General features: G+C 40.6%; 1 protein-coding gene across 1 annotated transcript in view; it reads right to left on the reverse strand.

Moving 5' to 3' along the window:
* UNC13C (unc-13 homolog C) overlaps positions 1-22565 on the reverse strand; it is a 1717543-nt gene that overhangs the window by 762667 nt on the left and 932311 nt on the right. The window contains exons 26-27 of the mRNA XM_081513848.1: positions 20997-21155; positions 18349-18416 (exon numbers count right to left, since the gene is read on the reverse strand). The gene's annotated coding sequence lies outside the window, so the exon portion shown is untranslated. The remainder of the gene's footprint in view (positions 1-18348; positions 18417-20996; positions 21156-22565) is intronic.

Consider the following 22565-nt stretch of genomic DNA (forward strand, 5'->3'; position numbering starts at 1 on the left):
AAGGCAGCCAAAAAGAACAATGTCTATTATACAGCAGCCATCGAGCTGCAGCCACTCCCTCCTGCAAGCACTGAGGAGGCAGGGAGGTGGGCAGGGATGTAAAAAAATGCAGGATACTGACCCCAGAGAGCCAAGAAGCATATGAAAGGAATGATTTCAGTAAGCCCAGACTCTTGCATCTTCCCATACATAGAAAAGCACTAAATTCCTTAACTTGAGATATCCGGTTTTCCTAAATTAACAACAATCTTTGGTGTTCAGACTACCTGCCCCTTGTTGCAAACTTCTATATAACCTGACTCCTGCCCCCACTTCCTTGGAGCAGTTCTCTCAGGGTCACTCAAGATGCTGTCTCCTGGGCTTGAGGTCCTAAAAATTTCCACCAAATAAAATATAACTCTCAATTTTTAGGTTGTGACTAGTTTTTAAGTTGATGCAGGTTAAAAAGTGGCACAGTAGTGCAGGTGAGAAAGGAAGTCAGCAGTGGCATGGGGAGGAAACAGAAGGAGACAAATCTAAGCAGTATCTAGAAAGACAGCTATGTTGAAGCCTCACAAGCCTGTGAGTCATACATACTCATACTCTAATCTTGCTAGATCCAAGCCTCAAGAAAGGATCTTCCTTTCTCTGTAAAATCTCTCTAAAATATTTCTGCACATGCTTTTCTTTGCCTTCAGATCCCTCAGGAGAAAAGCTTCTGCCCTTCGCCCACACCCCAGCTGGAGGGAAGGTTGGGAAACCAACATTTCTACCTCTACAGCAAAGGAGGTTCACAAGTTAGGCAGCCAAAAGGAATGAAAATATTTACAACAGTGATATTTCTCTTCTCTTCTTCTTTATGCTGTTCCACATACCCTACTTAATATAATAACTAGTATTACATTATTTATTGTAATTTTTTTTTTTTTTTTAATAAACTTTTTACACTGGAATTTCTTTTTCAGATCTTTTACCAGGACTGTCTGGCATCACTTCCCCATCTAGTGGACACAAAGAGGAAATACACAGGTGGATGAGACTTGATCTTTCTGGACTATACGGTTAAATGTAATCCTTCCACTTCACTTCACAAGTGAGTAAACTGGGGCTGAGAGATAAGAAACATGATATAGCAAAACCAGGTGTAAAATTAATAAGTATATCTTGATGTTGTCTTCCATTTTGTTACTCCCATAGACTATAAAGGGTAGCATTATGGTATGATCTGAGGGATAGAATTCCTACATCAACTCTTGCTTTTTTTCCTACATCAACTCTTGCTTTTTTGTGTTTGTTTTAATAAAAGATGAATGGGCTACATACTAAGCTGGGTTAAGCATTTACCCTATTACCTGGCTGTGTGAACTTTGGCAAGTAACTTAACCTCTCTTTAACTCAATTTTTCTGTTGGCAAATAGGAGTAATAACAGCAGTTCTCAGGGGCTGTTTCCAAGGAATGAATGAATCACCATTCACAAAGAACTTAGAAAAGTTTGCAGCACTTCATAAGCACTAAATGAATATTTGTGCAATAGAATGAGCAAGAAACAGGACAGACCTCTCATTTTAAACTGGGTCAAACTTTGCTGGCCCTCCAAAAAGAGTTCCATCTGATAATGGTAGAGTAACTAGCTTGAATAGACCAACTACCCAAAGATTAAAGTTTTAAATTTTGAACAGAATTATTTAAAAGAAGAAAACCCTTCTGGAGACACTGGAGGAAAACCAAAAGCAGGAAGAAATTGGAAGGACATCTACTCTGGAAAAACAAGAAATTGCACCTGGTGAGATTAAGGAATTTTTAACTTCTTGCCTGAGGATAACCCCAATCTGCATAGCAGCTTGGGACAGCAGAACATTAATGCCTTACTACTCCGAAGCATAAGAGGCCAGTGTTCAGGGTTTGGAGAGTAAAGAGAAAACTACCGAGAAGAGCTTGGAAGGGAAGAGCCACCTAGGGCACAAGTCTTAAAATATGCAACCAATGTGTGCCAACTCGCTTCAGCTGTGTCTAATTCTGTGTGGCCCTATGGACTGCAGCCTGCCAGGCTCCTCTGTCCATGGGATTCTCCAGGCAAGAATACTGGTGTGGTTTGCCATGCCCTCCTCCCAGGTATCTTCCAGGGCAACCAATATTGCCCTGAAATTTGGCTGACCACTAAACTAACAGTCACAGGAGAGATCACAGAGATACTAGTTGGGGAAAAAAAATGGTGGAAACTACACATCTGAAAGAAATGTCAGCTACTGACTGCAAAGGGACAGAGTATGAAGTATGAGTTCAGCCAAGTTAACTGTTGCTTAGGAATCTTCAATGTGTCTACCATGAATCATTCATGTCAGGTATGCAGTAGAAACTCAGTAGATATCCAAAGAATCTAGAAACATGTGACCTATACTTAATAACAAAAGAAGTCAAAATAAATCCAAATTGATAGAACCCAAATGGTATAATACACAGAAAAGTTTTTTTTTTTTTTTCAACTAGCACATGTAAATAAAAGGAAATACAAAATAAAAATTGTTCCTCTTGGAAATGCAAATCAAAACTACAATGAGGTACCACCTCACACCAATCAGAATGACCATCCTTAAAAAAATCTACAAATAACAAATGCTGAAGAGGATGTAGAGAAAAGGGAACCCTCCTACACTGTTGGTGGGAATATAAACTGGTGCAACCACTTTATAGGACAGTATGGTGATTCCTTCCATAATGTCATATAACTGTAATCATATAGTATGGAAGCTTTTCAGATTGGTTTCTTTCATTTAGCAATATCCATTTAAGATTCTACCATGTCTTTTCATGGCAAAATAGTTCATTTCTTCTTATTGCTGAGTAATGTTCTATTGTATGGATGAATCACTGGTGTTTATCCATCTATCCATTGAAGGACATCTCAGTTACTTTCAGTTTTTGTGACTTTTTTTTGATTGAACTGGACTTAATTTCCAAATGGCAACCCACTTCAGTACTCTTGCCTGGAAAATCCCATGGATGGAGGAGCCTGGTAGGCTACAGTCCATGGGGTCGCAAAGAGTCGGACACGACTGAGCGACTTCACACACACACACATACACACATTGTGTTAGTTTCAGGTATACAGCAAAGTTACTCAGTTATATGTATATATATGAGTGAAAGTGTTAGCTGCTCAATTGTGTCCGACTCTTTGCAACCCCACGGACTCTTTGCAACCCCATGGAGCCCGCCAGGCTCCTCGATTCATGGAATTCTCCAGGCAAGAATACTGGAGTGGGTAGTCATGTCTTTCTCCAGGGGATCTTCCCGATCCAGAGATCGAACCCAGGTCTCCTGCATTGTAGGCATATTCTTTATCATCTGAGCCACCAGGGAAGCTCTGTGTGTGTGTGTGTGTGTGTGTGTGTGTGTGTGTGCGTGCACATATATATGTGTGTGTGTGTATATACATATTTCAGATTATTTTCCAGTATAAGTTTTTATAAGATATTGAATACAATTACCTGTGCTAGATAGCACATCCTCATTGCTTATTCTATATGTAGCAATTTATATTGTTAATCCAAAGTCCTAATTTCCTTCCCCCTTTTTTCCCCCTTTGTTAACCATAAGCTTGTTTTCCATGTCCATGGGTCTATTTCTGCTTTGTATACAGATTCATTTGTATATTTTTAAGACTCCACATATAAGTGATAGCATACAATGATTTTCTTTCTCTGTCTGACTTGCTTTACTAAATATAATATTCCTCAGGTTCATCCATATTGCTGCAAATGGTAATATTTTGTTCTTTTTTATGGCTGAGCAATACTCCATGGTGTGTATATACCCCATCTTCTTAAGCCAATCTTTTGTGGATGGCTACTTAGGTTGTTTCCATGTCTTGATTATTTTAAATAGTTCTGCCATGAACAAAGGGGTGCATCAATCTTTTGAAATTACAGTTTTTATCTTTTCCAAATAAGTACCCAAGAGTGGGACTGTTGAATCATATGGTAGCCTATTTTCAGTCCTCTAAGGAATCAAATTGCCAACATCCACTGGATCATCGAAAAAGCAAGAGAGTTCCAGAAAAACATCTATTTCTGCTTTATTGACTATGACAAAGACTGTGTGGATCACAATAAACTGTGGAAAATTCTGAAAGAGATAGGAATACCAGACCACCTAACCTGCCTCTTGAGAAACCTGTCTGCAGGTCAAAAAGCAACAGTTAGAACCAGACATGGAACACCAAACTGGTACCAAATAAGAAAAGGAGTAGGTCAAGGCTGTATATTGTCACCCTGCTTATTTAACTTATATGCAGAGTACATCATGAGAAACACCGGGCTGGAAGAATCACAAGCTAGAATCAAGATTGCCGGGAGAAATATCAATAACCTCAGATATGCAGATGACACCACCCTTATGGCAGAAAGTAAAGAAGAACTAAAGAGCCTCTTGATGAAAGTGAAAGAGGAGAGGGAAAAAGTTGGCTTAAAGCTCAACATTCAGAAAACTAACATCATGGCATCCGGTCCCGTCACTTCATGGCAAATAGATGTTTTCAGTGGAAACAGTGGCTGACTTTGTATTTCTGGGCTCCAAAATCACTGCAGATGGTGATTGAAGCCATGAAATTAAAAGATGCTTACTCCTTGGAAGGAAAGTTATGACCTTTGTAACTAGACAGCATATTAAAAAGCAGAGACATTACTTTGCCAAGAAAGGTCCGTCTAGTCAAGGCTACAGTTTTTCCAGTGGTCATGTATGGATGTGAGAGTTGGACTATAAAGAAAGCTGAGCGCCGAAGAATTGATGCTCTTCAACTGTGGTGTTGGAGAAGACTCTTGAGAGTCCCTTGGATTGCAAGGAGACCCAGCCAGTCCATCATAAAGGAGATCAGTTCTGGGTGTTCATTGGAAGGACTGATGTTGAAACTGAATCTCCAATACTTTGGCCACCTGATGCGAAGAGGTGACTCATTTGAAAAGACCCTTATGCTGGGAAAGATTGAGGGCAGGAGGAGACGGGGATGACAGAGGATGAGATGGTTAGATGGCATCACCGACTCAATGGACATGAGTTTGGGTAAGATTTGGGCATTGGTGATGGACAGGGAGGCCTGGCGTGCTGCAGTTCATGGGGTCACAAAGAGTCAGACACGACTGAGCAACTGAACTGAACTGAACTGAAGGAACCTCCACACTGTTTTCCACATTAGGTATGCTAATTTACATTCCCACAGTTTTAGTTATTAATACGGCTGCTAAAAACTTGTACATGTAGGTTTCTGCATGAATAAACATTTTTAACTCAACTGGACCTATATTTAAATTTCTCAGTCTTGTCAGAAGACTGTCAAGGTCTAGAGCAAACAGCCAAAGTATTTCCAAAGTTTCTCTTTTTTGCACTGTCGCAAACAATGAGTGAGAGCTCTCCTTGATCCATATTCTTAACAGTTTTTGCAAGGCAGGTCTACTAGTGATAAATTTCTTTATTTTTCATTTTTCTGAGAAAGTATTTCTTCTTCACTTTGGAAGGATATATTTGCTGAATACAGAACTTTAGGTTAGTGTTTCTTTGCTCAGTTAACACTTTACATGACTTCCCAGGTGGCTCAGTGGTAAAGAATCTGCCTACCATACAGGAGTAGCTTGTTCGATTCCTGGATCAGGAAGATACCCTGGAGAAGGAAACAGCAACCCACTCCAGTATTCTTGCCTGGAAAATTCCATGGACAGAAGGATCCTGGCAGGCTACAGTCCATGGCGTCACAAAAGAGTTAGACATGACTGAGCAACTAAACAATGATGACACTTTGAATATTTAATTCCACTTTCTGTTTGCATACTTTCTGGCAAGATTTCACTGTAATTCTCATTGTATCTTTAATGGTAAGGTGTTTTATAATTTGACTTCTTTCAAAAACTTGTCTTTAGTATTATACCATTTGAATATGTTTATTTTTTGATATTTATCCTATTCAGCATCCTCTATATTTCCTGAATCTGTGGTGGCTTGTTTTTTGTCATTAATTTCGGACAACTCTCAACCATTTTATGTCCTTTTCTCTCTTTCTTCTCTTTCTAGTGTTTCTAATATTCCCAACTATGCACATATTACATGTTTTGCAACTGTGTCATAGTTCTTGGAGATATATATATAAATATATCTATGTATTGTGCAATGTTATATGTTAATCATTCAGTCGTGTTTGACTCTGCAACTCTTTGAGCCCGCCAGGCTCCTCTGTCTATAGAATTCTTCAGGCTGAATAACTGAATTGAACTGAACTCTTGCTCTAATCAACTAAGAAGGAAATAAGCTACCAACATGTAGAAATGTGAATTTTAAGTGTTTATGTATCTCCTAGTTCCCGTACAGGGTTTTAATGGAGTGAAAAATAATAATCTTCAACACCAGACACATGCGCCCAATATGCCTTCCTCAAAGGCTCAGACGGTTGTGTGCTTCTGTCTCTTCTACTTAAACCTTTGAGATTAAAATAGACCAAGTCAAGAAATTTCAGAATTGGGAGGATTTTAAAAGATGATTACAAGAGCTGTAGTTTATAGAATGCTTACTATGTTCAAGTCACTGTGGGAAGCTCTCACCATGGATTTATCTCATTCAGTTCTCGAACAGCCCTACTAAATCAGCATCGTTAGCTCCAAGCTTCTTCTTCTTGTTTAAGCGCTAGGTCATGTCCAACTCTCTGTGACCGATGGACGGCAGCACTCCAGGCTCTTCTGTCCTTCCTCCATTATCTCCCAAATTTTGCTCAAATTCATGTCCTTTGAGTCAGTAATGCTTCGGGTTTATAGATAAGAAAATGAAGGCTTTGAGAAGTAAATGCCCCAAAGTCTAAGGCTGTTAAGTGGTGGAGCTGGAATTAGGATACAAGTCAGACTCCAGGTCTCCTCTGAACCTGAACATTGCATTACTATGTTCTATTATGCATTTGAAGTTTTCTTAAAAAAATCCCATCCATGAGCCTAGCCCATATTTGAGGATTTTCATGATATTGTGAGCCCCATAAGACCAGAGATGGTATAAACTTTTTCTTACAATTGTACGCAATACATGTGGCACAGTCTTGACAGCTGTTCATATTTGTTAAATGAATAAAATCCCCTTATGTGCAAAAAAAAAAAAAGAATACCACAGTGGGTAGTCATTCTCTTCTCCAGAGAATCTTCCTGACCCAAGGATGGAACTCAGGACTCCCACATTGCAGGCAGATTCTTTACCATGTAGGTCACCAGGGAAACCCATATCTCTATCTATATATCTCTAACTATCTATCTAATTCTTCTTCTTTTCTTTGAATTTCAGTTTGGGAAATTTTACTGATTTATCTTGAAGCTCACATATTCTCTCCTTGGCCATGTCTAGTCTGATGATTCCATGAAAGGTACTCTTCATTTCTGTTACAGTAATTTTGATTTCCAGCATTCTTTTTTGATTTTTACCTAGAGTCTCCATATCTCTAACTTACATTACATGTTGCATGTTTTCATGCATGTTGTCTTCTTTTTCCACTGGAGCTCTTCACAGATTAATCAATTAATCATTATTATTTGAAATTCCCTATATGATCATTCTAAAATTTATGTCATGTCTGACCCTGGTTCTGATGTTTGCTTTCTTCAGATTGTTCTTTTTTTGGTCTTTTAAGTATACCATATTGACTATGCCAAAGCCTTTGACTGTGTGGATCACAATAAACTGTGGAAAATTCTGAAAGTGATGGGAATACCAGACCACCTGACCTGCCTCTTGAGAAACCTGTCTGCAGGTCAGGAAGCAACAGTTAGAACTGGACATGGAACAACAGACTGGTTCCAAATAGGAAAAGGAGTACGCCAAGGCTGTATATTGTCACCCTGCTTATTTAACTTATATGCAGAGTACATCATGAGAAACACTGGGCTGGAGGAAGCACAAGCTGGAGTCAAGATTGCCGGGAGAAATATCACTAACCTCAGATATGCAGATGACACCATCCTTATGGCAGAAAGTGAAGAAGAACTAAAGAGCCTCTTGATGAACGTGAAAGAGGAGTGTGAAAAAGTTGGCTTAAAGCTCAACATTCAGAAAACTAAGATCATGGCATCCAGTCCCATCACTTCATGGCAGATAGATGGACAAACAGTGGAAACAGTGGCTGACTTTATTTTCTTGGGCTCCAAAATCACTGCAGATGGTGATTGCAGGCATGAAATTAAAAGATGCTTACTCCTTGGAAGGAAAGTTATGCCCAACCTAGATAGCATATTAAAAAGCAGAGACATTACTTTGTCAACAAAGGTCTGTTTAGTCAAGGCTATGGTTTTTCCAGTAGTCATGTATGGATGTGAGAGTTGGACTATGAAGAAAGCTAAGTGCCAAAGAATTGATGCTTTTGAACTATGGTGTTGGAGAAGACTCTCAAGAGTCCCTTGGACTGCAAGGAGATCCAACCAGTCCATTCTAAAGGAGATCAGTCCTGGGTGTTCATTGGAAGGACCGATGTTGAAGCTGAAACTCCAATACTTTGGCCACCTCATGTGAAGAGTTGACTCACTGGAAAAGACCCTGACGCTGGGAAGGATTGGGAGGCAGGAGGAGAAGGGGATGACAGAGGATGAGATGGTTGGATGACATCACCGACTCAATGGACATGAGTCTGGGTAAACTCCGGGAGTTGGTGATGGACAGGGAGGCCTGGTGTGCTGTGGTTCATGGGGTCGCAATGGGTCGGACACGACTGAGCGACTGAACTGAAGTGAACTGAAGCATACCTTGTAATTTCTCACTGAAAGTAGGACAGGATATATTGAGTAATGAGAATGAAAATAAATAGGCTTTAGTATGAGATTTGATGTTGACCTACTGAGGAGTTGAGCTCTGTTTAAAGTCTGTGGTAGCCATAGATGTTAAAGGCTTTGGTTTCCTCTGTTGTTGTTCAGTCACTCAGTCATGTCCAACTCTTGGCAACCCCATGGACTGCCAGGCTTCCCTGTCCTTCACTATCTCCCGGAGTTTGCTCAAACTCATGTCCATTGAGTCAGTGTTGCCATCCAACTTCCTCTGTTGTCCTCTTCTCCTATCTTCAATCTTTCCCAGCATCAGTGTCCTTTCCAATGAGTCGGCTCTTTGCATCAGGTGGCCAAAGTATTGGAGCTTCAGCTTCAGCGTCAGTTCTTCCAATGAATATTCGGGACTGATTTCCTTCAGGATTGACTAATGTGATTTCCTTGCAGTCCAAGGGTTTCCTTTAGTGTTCTTCCCCCCCACCCCCACCTTTTCTCTTGTTTTTTGGGTTTAAGTACAGTTTCTAAAATTTAGTCTGTATCTTGCAGCTCTCAATTACAACCCTCTGTTATTATACTGAAGCCCTGTTGATGCAGTGGTAACGTGTGGAGGGTGAAGTGTGCTGTAATCTTATAATTATATCTCAAGGTTTTAGTGGGCCTACAACCCTTGGTTGTGACCTTCACGAAAATTTCTTTGTCTTTTTTTTCTTCTTTTTAGATGAGAGAGAAAAGCTAGAGGGGCTAGAGTTGCTTTATCACCCTGCCCCTGGCTCAGATAAGGCTCAGATAAAAAGATTTTCCCTTGGTTAAATTAAGGCAGGTTGATCTTTGTCATGGAGCCCATTCTCTGGATATTTCAGATGGTTTTCCCTCTCCCTGACCAAAGTAAAATTTTTCTCAGATCTATATACCTTGAAAACTAGTAGGTTTGTGGAGGTAAACCCCTCTCCCCCAATATAAGAAATCTTTAAGCCTGGGAATCCAATAGTTTCTCACTCTCAGTCAGCGCCTTCAGGAATTCATCAAAACTGCCACTTAAGAGTTTTTATTTTATCTGTTTATTTTTGGCTGTACTGGGTCTTCCTTGCTGCACAAGGGCTTTCCCTAGCTGTGGCGAGCAGGGGTTACTCTTCATTGCAGTGTGCGGCCTTCTCAGTGTGGTGGCTTCTCTTGTTTCAGAGTAAGGGCTCTAGTCTGTGCAGGCTTCAGTAGTTGTGGCTCATGGCGGGCTCAGCAGTTGTGGTACATGGGCTCAGTTGTCCTGAGGCACGTGGAATCTTACTGAACCAGGAAGCAAACCTGTGTCCCCTGCATTGGCAGGTGGATTCTTAACCACTGGACTACCAGGGAAGCATTTTTATATCCAGTTCTAGTGATTTCTAGTGCCAAGAGAACACAAACATAGCAAACACCCTCTTCCAACAACACAAGACAACTGTACACACGGACATCACCAGATGGTCAATAGAGAAATCAGATGGATTATCATTATTTCAGCCAAAAATGGAGAAGCTCTATACAGTCAGCAAAAACAAGACCAGAAGCAGACTGTGGTTCAGATCATGAACTCCTTATTGCAAAATTCAGACTTAAATTGAAGAAAGTAGGAAAAATCACTAGGCCATTCAGATATGACCTAAATCAAATCCCTTACAAATATACAGTGGAAGTGACAAATAGATTCAAGGGATTAGATCTGATCAACAGAGTGACTGAAAACCTATGGACAGAGGTTTGTAACACTGGACAGGAGGCAGTGATCAAAACCATCCCCAAGAAAAAGGAACGCAACAAGGCAAAATGGTTGTCTGAGGAGGTCTAACAAAGAACTGTGAAAAGGATAGAAGTGAAAGGCAAAGGAGAAAGGGAAAGATAGATCCATCTGAATGCAAAGGTCCAAAGAATAGCAAGGAGAGATAAGAAAGCCTTCCTAAGTAAAAAATGCAAGAAATAGCAGAAAAAGAATAGAATGGGAAAGACTAGAGATCACTTCAAGAAAATTAGAGATACCAAGGAAACATTTCATGCAAAGATGGGCATGAGCACAATAACAGAACAGAAGTATTAAGAAGAGGTGGCAAGAATACACAGAAGAACTATATAAAAAAGATCTACATGACCCAGATAACCACGATGGTGTGATCACTCACCTAGAGTCAGACATCCTTGAGTGTGAAGTCAAGTGGGCCTTAGGAAGCATCACTATGAATAAAGCTAGTGGTGGTGATGGAATTCCAGCTGAGCTATTTCAAGTCCTAAAAGATGATGCTGTGAAAGTGCTTCACTCAATATGCCAGCAAATTTGGAAAACTCAGCAGTGGCCACAGGACTGGAAGAGGTCAGTTTTCATTCCAATCCTTATGAAAGGCAATGCCAAAGGAGGTTCAAATTACCACACAACTGCACTCATCTCACATGCTATCAAAGTAATGCTAAAAATTCTCCAAGCGAGGCTTTAACAGTATGTGAACTGTGAACTTCGAGATGTTCAAGCTGGATTTTAAAAAGGCAGAGGAACCAGAAATCAAATTGCCAACATCCATTGGATCACAGATTAAGCAAGAGAATTCCAGAAAAATATCTATTTCTGCTTCATTGACTATGCAAAAGCCTTTGACTGTGTGGATCACAACAAACTGCGGAAAATTCTTAAACACATGGGAATACCAGACCACCATACCTGCCTCCCAAGAAATCTGTATGTAGATCAAGAAGCAACAGTTAGAACCAGACATGGAACAAAAGACTGGTTCAAAATTGGGAAAGGAGGTTCAAAACTGGAAAAGAATATACATCAAGGCTCTATATTGTCACCATGCTTATTGAACTTATAAGCAGAGTACATCATGCGAAATGTTGGGCTGGATGAAGCACAAGCTGGAATCAAGATTGCAGGGAGAAATATCAATAACCTCAGATATGCAGATGATACCACCCTTACAGTAGAAAGCAAAAAAATTAAAGAGCATCTTGAAAAAAGGAAAGAGGAGAGTGAAAAAGCTAGCTTAAAACTCAACATTCAAAAACGAAGATCATAGCATCTGGTCCCATCACTTCATGGCAAATAGATGGGGAAACAATGGAAACAGTGACAGACTTTATTTTCTTGGGCTCCAAAATCACTGTGGATGGTGACTGCACCCCTGAAATTAAAAGATGCTTGCTCCTTGGAAGAAAAGCTATGACCAACCTATACAACATATTAAAAAGCAGAGACATTACTTTACTGACAAAGATCCATATAGTCAAAAATATGGTTTTTCCATAATTTGTATGGAAAATTATCTATGTATGTGAGAGAGCTGGACCATAGAGAAAGCTGAGCGCCGAAGTATTGATGCTTTTGAATTGTGGAATTGGAGAAGACTCTTGAGAGTCCCTTGGACAACAAGGACATCAAAACTGTCAATCCTAAAGTAAATTAGTCCTGAATATTCATTGGAAGGACTGGTGCTGAAGCTGAAGCTCCAATACTCTGGTCACCTAATGCGAAGAACTAATTCATTGGAAAATACCCTGATGCTGGGAAAGATTGAAGGCAACAGGAGAAGGAGATGAGAGGATGAGATGGTTGGATGGCATAACTGAATCAATGGACATGAGTTTGAGCAAGCTCTGGGAGTTGGTGATGGACAGGGAAGCCTGGAGTGTTACAGTTCATGGGATCGCAAAGAACCAGGCACAACTGAGTGACTGAACTGAACTGAACTAGTGGTTTCTGCTCATGTAACCTGATCCCCGCGTCCAAGGGTAAAGAAGACCCAGCAAGATGGTAGGTGCTGGAGTGGTGGCTGCCCAGCACTGGAGCAGCTGTGAGGAGATACCCCACGTCCAAAGGCAAAGGAGAAGCCCCAGCAAGATGGCAAGAGGGGCAAATTCACATTTAGAGTCAAGCCCCATTCCTGCCAGAGATGCTCAGAGGGCTCAAACAAATCTTGTGCGCACCAGGACCCAGAGACCCCACAGAGACAGACAGAACTGTGTTTGAGTGTCTCCTGTGGAGGTATGGGTCAGCAGTGGACTGCCACAGGGGTAGGGGCTCTGGGTGCAGCCGACTTGGGTATGGCTGGGTGCAGGAGACTTGGGTATGTCATAAGCCCTCTTGGAGAAGGTGGCCATTAACCCCACCATAGGGCTTCCAGAACTTACACAGGACTGGGGAAATAGACTCTTGGAGGGCACAAACAGAACCTTGTGCACACCAGGATCCAGGAGAAAGGAGCAGTGACCCCACAAGAGACTGACCCAGACTTGCCCAGAAGTGTCCAGGAGTCTCCAGCAGAGGCATGGGTCGGTGGTGGCCTGCTGCAAGGGTGGGGACACTGAGTGTAGCAGTACATGCATGGGACCTTTTGAAGGAGGTCACCATGATCTTCATTACCTCCACCATAGTTTGGCCCCAAGTAAATAACAGGGCGGAGTTCATGATCTGGGCCACAGTCAGCTCCCGGTCTTGTTTTTGCTGACTGTATAGAGCTTCTCCCTCTTTGGCTGCAAAGAATATAATCAACCCGATTTTGGTATTGACCATCTGGTGATGTCCATGTGTAGAGTCTTCTCTTGTGTTGTTGGAAGAGGGTGTTTGCTATGACCAGTGTGTTTTCTTGGCAGAACTCTATTAGCCTTTGCCCTGCTTCATTCTGTACTCCAAGGCCAAATTTGCCTGTTACTCCAGGTGTTTCTTGACTTCCTACTTTTGCATTCCAGTCCCTTATAATGAAAAGGGCATCTTTTTTGGGTGTTAGTTCTAGAAGGTCTTGTAGGTCTTCATAGAACCATTCAACTTCAGCTTCTGAAGCATTACTGGTCGGAGCACAGACTTGGATTACTGTGATATTGAATGGTTTGCCTTGGAAACGAATGGAGACCATTCTGTCATTTTTGAGACTGTATCCAAGTACTGCATTTCAGAATCTTTGGTTGACTATGATGGCTACTCCATTTCTTCTAAGGAACTCTTGCCCACAGTAGTAGATATAATGGTAATCTTAGTTAAATTCACCCATTTCAGTCCATTTTAGTTCACTGATTCTTAAAATGTCAACATTCACACTTGCTATCTCCTGTTTGACTACTTCCAATTTGCCTTGATTCATGGACCTAAAATTCCACGTTCCTATGCAATACTCCTCTTTATAGCATCAGACCTTGCTCCATCACCAGTCACATCCACAACTGGGTGTTGTTTTTGCTTTGGCTCCATCTCTTCATTATTTCTGGAGTTATTTCTCCACTGATCTCCAGTAGCATATTGGGCAACTACCAACCTGGGGAGTTCATCTTGCAGTGTCCTATCTTTTTGCCTTTTCATGGGATTCTCAAGGCAAGAATACTGAAGTGATTTCCCATTCCCTTCTCCAGTGGACCACATTTTGTCTGTGGCTCAGATCATGAACTCTTTATTGCCAAATTCAGACTTAAATTGAAGAAAGTAGGGAAAACCACTAGACCGTTCAGGTATGACCTAAATCAAATCCTTTAAAATTATACAGTGGAAGCTACAAATAGATTCAAAGCATTATATCTGACAGAGTGCCTGAAGAACTATGGACAATGGTTTGTGACAATGTACAGGAGACCAGGATCAAGACCATCCCGAAGAAAAAGAAATGCAAAAAGGCAAAATGGCTGTCTGAGGAGGGCTTACAAATAGCTGTGAAAAGAAGAGAAGTGAAAAGCAAAGGAGAAAAGGAAAGATATACCCATTTGAATGCAGAGTTCCAAAGAATAGCAAGGAGAGATAAGAAAGCCTTCCTCGGTGATCAGTGCAAAGAAATAGAGGAAAACAATAGAATGGGAAAGACTAGAGATTTCTTCAAGAAAATTACAGATACCAAGGGAACACTTCATGCAAAGTCTGGCTCAATAAAGGACAGAAATGGTATGGACCTAACAGAACAGAAGTATTAAGAAGAGGTGGCAAGAACACACAGAAGAACTGTACAAAAAGATCTTCACGACCCAGATAATCACGATGGTGTGATCACTCACCTAGAGTCAGACATCCTGGAATGTGAAGTCAAGTGGGCCTTAGGAAGTATCACTACGAACAAAGCTAGTGGAGGTGATGGAATTCCAGCTGAGCTATTTCAAGTCCTAAAAGATGATGCTGTGAAAGTGCTTCACTCAATATGCCAGCAAATTTGGAAGACTCAGCAGTGGCCACAGGACTGGAAAAGGTCAGTTTTCATTCTGATCCTAAAGAAAGGCAATGCTGAAGAATGCTCAAACTACCGCACAATTGCACTCATCTCACATGCCAGTAAAGTGATGCTCAAAATTCTCCAAGCAAGGTTTCAACAGTACGTGAACCTTGAACTTCAAGATGTTCAAGCTGGATTTAGAAAAGGCAGAGGATCCAGAGATCAAATTGCCAACATTTGCTGGATAATCAAAAAAGCAAGTGAGTTCCAGAAAAACATCTATTTCTGCTTTATTGATTATATCAAAGCCTTTGACTGTGTGGATCACAACAAAGAGTGGAAAATTCTTAAAGACATGGGCATACCAGACCACCTGACCTGCCTCCTGAGAAATCTGTATGCAGGTCAGGAAGCAACAGTTAGAACCGGACATGGAACAACAGACTGGTTTCAAATAGGGAAAGGAGTATGTCAAGGCTGTATATTGTCACCCTGCTTATTTAACTTATATGCAGAGTACGTCATGAGAAATGCTAGACTGGATGAAGCATAAGCTGGAATCAAGACTGCTGCGAGAAATATCAATAACCTCACATATACAGAGGATACCACACTTATGGCAGAAATCAAAGAAGAACTAAAGAGCCTCTTGATGAAAATGAAAGAGGAGAGTGAAAAAGTTGGCTGAAAGCTCAACATTCAGAAAACTAAGATCATGGCATCCGGTCCCATCACTTCATGGCAAATAGATGGGGAAATAGTGGAAACAGTGGCTGACTTTATATTTCTGGGCTCCAAAATCACTGCAGGTGGTGGCTTCAGTCTTGAAATTAAAACACCTTTGCTCCTTGGAAGAAAAGCTATGACCATACTAGACAACATATTAAAAAGCAGAGACATCACTTTGCCAACAAAGGTCCATCTAGTCAAAGGTATGGTTTTTCCAGTAGTCATGTATGGATGTGAGAGTTGGACTATAAAGAAAGCTGAGCGCCGAAGAATTGATGCTTTTGAACTGTGGTGTTGGAAAAGACTCTTGAGAGTCCCTTGGACTGCAAGGATATCCAACCAGTCCATCTTGAAGGAAATCAGCCCTGGATATTCATTGGAAGGACTGATGTTGAAGCTGAAACTCCAATCCTTTGGCCACCTGATGTGAAGAACTGACTCATTTGAAAAGTCCCTGATGCTGGGAAAGATTGAAGGTGGGAGGAGAAAGGGACGACAGAGGATGAGATGGTTGGATGGCATCACCGACTCAATGGACATGAGTTTGAGTAAACTCTGGGAGTTGGTGATGGACAGGGAGGCCTGGCATGCTGCGTTCATGGGGTCACAAAGAGTCGGACACACTGAGTGACTGAACTGAACCTCCCAAAATAGTTTGAATAATCCTCCCACTCATTAGCATATTAAATCACCCAGCCTAACCAGGCCACATTCCTCTGCACTCAACCTCTGCTCTGGCCCACACTCTGTGGAGTGTGCTCCTCTCTGAATCTGAATAAATCCATTTCTTACCTAGCACTTTGTCTCTTACTGAATTCTTTCTGTAATGAGACATCAAGAACGTGAGTTTCATTAGGTCCTGAAACCAGGCACCGTGGATTGTGGCTGGGTTCAAGTCCTAGCCACATGGGTTCAAGTTCCAAGCAGGGTTTTGTCCAGGTTCAAGTCCTGGTCATGTGGGTTCAAGTCCCAAGCAGGGTTTTGCATGGGTTCAAGTCCTAGCACATGGGCCAAGTCCCAATCTGAGGTAAACAGTTTCAGTTTCAAAAATGAAATCCAAAGTCTCTTACATATCTTTTAAATCTATAATTTTCCCTCACTGTCTTTCTTCCTTCACAATTTATTTCTTGAAGAAATAAGCTAATCTTTGTTCCTTGCTTCCCTACGAGCACTTTTCACATCTGTCTGGTTCTGGAAAGCTAAAACTATGACCAGATTCAGCCCAAGTTTATAGCATGACTATTCTATAGGAGTACTGTATAATTCCGCTAGGAGAAACATAATGTCTACTTCTTTCTCTTTTTTGTGACATTAAGACTGGGCAGTAGGTTTGCTGTTGTCAGCCTGATCCACCTTTATAAAGCTTCCCATCAGCAATTCACCTAATGGTTTTAAGAGCCATTAATGATCATGGCCTAAATCCATTATTTCATTAGGAGTTCAATGATGATATTCTATTTCTACCATTGCTTCCATATGCATTAACTGAAATTCTTTTTAAAAGTCTTTTCCAAATTCACTATTTTGCACACTTAAGAAACTTTTTTTACAAGAAATGTAATATAAAAGCTCAGTTGCTTTACTTCATTTACCAGTTTTCAGCATAGTGTTGGTTTCATAGCATCTTCCAAAGATGACTAATGAGAGTTTTTGTGTGTATCATTAAGAACTAAAGGATTTTAACATATTTGATGTATCTCAACCCATTATCATTATTTTTTGTTGCTAATATTACCCCATCTTTGGCAAGTTCAGCCCCCTTCAAGTTGGCGCTCATGTCCATTTGATGTGAACCCAGTCTCTAATAGCTTCCTTGTCTTTCAGTAGGATAAGATATGCCAGACACATTTTATGCACTTTCTGGCCTAAAATTGGTATCAGCCACTTTTCCAAGGAACTCAACACTCTCCAAGCCCTATACTTTTAATACAAACCACACATATAAGACAATATGAAATATCAGTGATGCAATTTACTGATATTTGATACCAATCTTTCAGATGTCTGCCCTTAACTGCATATAGGATGTTTATCAAAATAGTAAACGTCATTGCTGTAGATATTTCTGTAAAACAAAGTGAGTGAATCTCTCAGTCAAAAGTCTACTAGCTTCAGGTCCTACAATACAATTCCAGTGCACCAAAATAATATTTATCTATTTCTGAAAACTAACTTGGTATTTTTCCTTTCTAGCTATGGCTTATTTGGATACGTTGTTCATACTTCTCCAGGAACAGCTCTCCAGTCTTATTCCAACCTTCATCTTCCAATTGCACCCAAGCTCTCCCCAACCCATTTAGATCTTATTCCCACTTCAATTCTGCATAAGTATGCAACACTCCTCTGAGACATCCTGGTCAATGAATGCATGGAATCCTCAACCTTGGATGAATTTAGTCACTTTCTTTTCTCACTCGTATTCTGTCATAGTCCCATAGAAGAGGACACATGGCCTGCTGCTCTAGGGGTGTACACAGCAATACTTTGTCCCTCCTCACTACCCAGCAGTTCTTTTTTACCTCTTCAGCAGTTATTTTCTGCAGAGGAAGTCCCTGTGAATTTGTTAAGATGCCATTCTGATTCAGTCGGTCTGAAGTAGAGACCAAGTTCTGCATTTCTAACAGGCTCTCTTAGGCAGATGACACTTGTCCTAGACCACACTTTGAGAAGCAAGGCTCTACTGTGCTGCTGCTATATGCTCCTACGAGGAGATATTTCAAACACATACCTTTCTCCTTAATCTCATCCTCTGTTCATCTCTGCTCTCATGCTTGATGGTCTCCACCCTTGCTTCATCTAAAACAAAAGACTGGCATCAAGTGGGAGCTTGAACAATTGATATACCACTACCTTTTTGACAGAAAGAAAGACCACCACTACCTTTTTGACAATGAAAAACTTGTTACACCTTGTGGTATTTTTAAAACATGTTTTAGATTATTTGTCATTTTCTGTCTTCAAAAAGAGAAGTCTAATGCCCCTTCCCATGAACACAAGCCAGCCTTGGAGATTTGTTTCTAAAGAACTGCAGAGGAAGTGAGGCTGAGTGACTTCCAAGGCTAGGTCATAAAGAAAATACAGCCTCTCTTCGAACCATGTACCTTGGAAACTACCCTGAGGCCGTTTGCTAGAGAGACCAGGCAGAGATAAGAGATGCCTCAGGAGCCCTCACTATTCCAGCCCAGCTGTTTGAGTCTTCCCAGCCAGGGACCAGACACGTGAAGGAACTGGGTTTCAGATGATTCAAGCCCCAGGCACTGACTGCAACAACATGAGACACCAAGAGCCAGAACTTCCCTGCTGAACTACAGGAAACTCACAGAACCATGAGCTAATAAGAAACAATTTTTAATGCTTTAGGTATGTTTGAGGTGTCTTTTTATTTAGCAAGAGATAATTAGAAATATATCACATTTCTCCTTGGCCCAGACTGCCAAAAATTTTAGAGTCCAATTTGATAACAGATCACTCCAACTACATTAGCTCTCATGGTTATCATATTTGCTTCTTCCTCGTTTCTAAGTTCTTATTTTTCCCTGTTTATTAGCTTCATTATTCCTCTATCTTTTTTTTTTTTGTAGGCTACTTCAAATTATTTTAGAAAATAGAGGAGGCACAAATAAACAATAATGTTCTGTTTCCTTCCCACTTACCTTTACAATCTCATGTCTCAATGTATTTTTTTTTCATTCTTTCATATTATCTCAGAAAAAAAAATCCTATTTCTTTTCCCTTCTCCAGTATCTTTAATCTTCTGCTGCCTGTCTCCATGCCATGTGATTTTAAGTAAGGACAGAATTTTTCTATCTTGAGAAAACATTTACTCTTTGAGTACTGCTGTGTTTATTACTATTTTATAGTCAGTCTGATGAATGTGTCACTGCTATTTTACTCAAGCTCAAACTGAGTTTTCACTTCTATGTCAGTATGTGAAATATAACAGCTTCTCCAAACTAAGCATGTGAATATGGCTGGTGCTTTAATTTAACACAGAAGAATGTCAATACAGTGCTATTGTTGTTACACACAAAACATTCCTCCATCAGCACTCAAAAACACCTCTTCAGTTACTGCATATATCTCCAGTGGACATATTTTGGTCATCTATCCTCTATTCTTTAGCAATTTGTGAAAGCACATTTTCCCCCCAAACACTGTTAATTACATCTCCAACATTCATTCAGAAGTAGCACTATATATCTCACATCATTTGGTCCAATGGCAGGAAAAGTGACATTTTTTTTTATTAACATTTAATTGTGTTATGCATGTGATAATGCAATAAATCCCCCCTCTTTGATGCTGCCTTCCTGCACTCTGAACTAATGTCTCCTCATTCTTTACTATGACAACATCTGACCCCAGCATTGATAAGCACTAATTAGAAGTACTGGCTGGGGAGAGTGGCTTGTTACTGAGTACAGAACAGGGGAGAGGATGTGGGCCAAAACTGGTCCGGGAACAGAAATATGTTTACAACATTGCTGGGAATGGATGTGATGAATTTCAATAAGAATGCCAGACCATATTCTCTGCATTTAATGAGTGTTGGTCTATGAGGTTTTAACTTTTAGAAGCTGGTTATTAATTCCAAATAATAAATATTTAATAAATAAATAAAAACAATTATTTATTACAAAAATCTACTTTGGGAATTACCAATTCGCTTCTGAAAACCATTCAATAGTTCTCACATTCCGTGGCTTGGCTTATAAGATCTGCATCATCCAGTCTCATCCTTGCCTCTTTATCCCTTCCCTTCCATTTCTATTTCACAACTGACAAAAATGCTTATCTGTGTTTCTACAAAACTACATTATTTGTTTCACCACAGTTGTGACACATTTTGTTAACCCAAGATTTGTAGACACTGGTCTCTTTGACAAGATTTCTATCTCCTATTCTTCAACCCCCACCTTACTACTATACTTCTGATTATTACCTGCTACCTCTCAAATCTCGACTGGAGTTAGCAACCCCATAGAAGGCCTGATTACCCACAGTTGGGGAATCTGCCCTTTCTTGACATTCATGTCACTACAACCACTATACAGGATTCACCTTCTCATGTGTCTGAGGGTGGGGGGGATCAGTTGTTTTCCTTTAACATTATAGCTCCTGTTCTCATAGAATCTGACATAACACTGGAACATGACGCATTTGCAATGAGTGTTATATATTGAATGAAACCTGTGCTTTCCTTCTCTTCAATGATTAAAAACAGCACATTTTATACATTTGGAGGTAGGTTTGGTTTTCTAATATAATCAAAAGTTATTAGGATTAAGTAGGGAAATAAAACAAAGATCAAATTTTGATAAAATATTTTTGAGGGGATAAGCAACATAACTAATATCCCTGTCTAAAAAAACTCACCTCACAGCTGCAGAATAATGAGGCTTCTTTGCTTTGGCTGTATGAGGAGCAGTTAGGTAGAAAAGTGGTTCCAGTGGAAAAAGTCCTGCAGTGGAGTTCCAAGTGAGATAGGCTGGGACCTGGGACTCTACCAGAGTGCTCGCACAGGCACAAATGATCCTGGAGCAACAGAATCCAAGAAACTATAAGGGGCTAAATACAACTGCACACATGTGCGTCTGGTGCAGTTATGAACAATAGGATACAAAAAGGTCACAAACCAACTGCCACTGCTGAGATGCAGGGAGCAAAAGCAGGTCCTGCGCATATCCTTGTCCACAGCACCACCAAGGGGCTGAGCAGACCACTTAAGCCACACCTCCTGCCCAACTTGTCTACCTGCCTCTGTGTTAGCCCTTTTGAGCAGTGGGAAATAGGTAGTTGTTTTCGCTCCCTTGTACTTCAATAGGAGTCCCAAAAAAGCCTTGCCTAAAGTTCTCATCTGGCTTTCTATCAATTTCTATTGATTAAAGAGTCCAAGGACCCAGGTCGGTGACACAAATTCCATTTCTAGCTCTGGTGTTGACTGGGCATATGACCTTGGGGGAAAGCTTTCACTGTGTGTTTCCTTCCCCTTGGCAAGAGAATGGATTAATAGTGTTGTTTATCTAGGTTCTGCTACACTGTGAGCATTCTGGGACGCGGGGAACTGAATACCAGGAGCAACTCCAGGTATTGTCACAACCATAGTACTGCCCCCATGGAGAACTACCACCTGATAGTCTTTCCAGTCCTTTACTGCTCTATTGTTGGGCTGTGCTCCACAGGCCTGCAAATCTTGTACTTGCCCAAAGATAGCAGCAGAGACATCAGTGATTTATTGGACAGGGAGATCTTACACAAAGGGTCCCAGAGTGACACCCCATTGTGTGCAGCTCAGGGTGAAGGAAGGACATGGCATCGGCCTCAGCTACTCATAGGAGAAGGAGACTACCACTTATAGGGTGAAACTGACATCAAGTGGGCTCATCAGTTATGAGGGACTCACTAAGCCCTATAATTAAGAGGATCGACTAGTCATGTGAGTGAAGCCTGAGAAGAGCCAGCTTGAATGGCCTGATCATACATCTATCATCCTACAAAAGAAGCAGGGATTTCTTAACTTGACTAGTTGTTTTTTTGTTTGTTTGTTGTTTTTTTTTTTTTTTACAACCATCACTTTTATTTGCTTCCAACAGTGGTCTTAGATGACTCAGCCAATTGAAGTGCTTTTCTGATGTGACTCTTTCTCATTATTTGGGCCTTGTTAGGATATCTGAGATCTCACCATAAGATTCTGAATCTGGGTTAAAACACTGACATTTTGGGATTCTTGCATATGTACTAGATCCCTGAGAAACTCAAACTAAGCTTTACTTGTTATCTGTAAATAAGTAGAGAAGAAAGAATTAGTCTACTAAGGAAAGATAGTCTAAAATTAGGAAGATCTTGATACAGTTTTAGGAATTAGAATATTTCCCTCTAGGGATTAGAGATAAAGGTAGTAAGCATAGCCATCAGTTAGTGCACCAGCTAAAAATACCTTAATCC

This window comes from Giraffa tippelskirchi, chromosome 7, assembly GCF_054371585.1.
Source record: "Giraffa tippelskirchi isolate mGirTip1 chromosome 7, T2T-mGirTip1v1.2.pri, whole genome shotgun sequence".
Taxonomy (NCBI): Eukaryota; Metazoa; Chordata; class Mammalia; order Artiodactyla; family Giraffidae; genus Giraffa; species Giraffa tippelskirchi.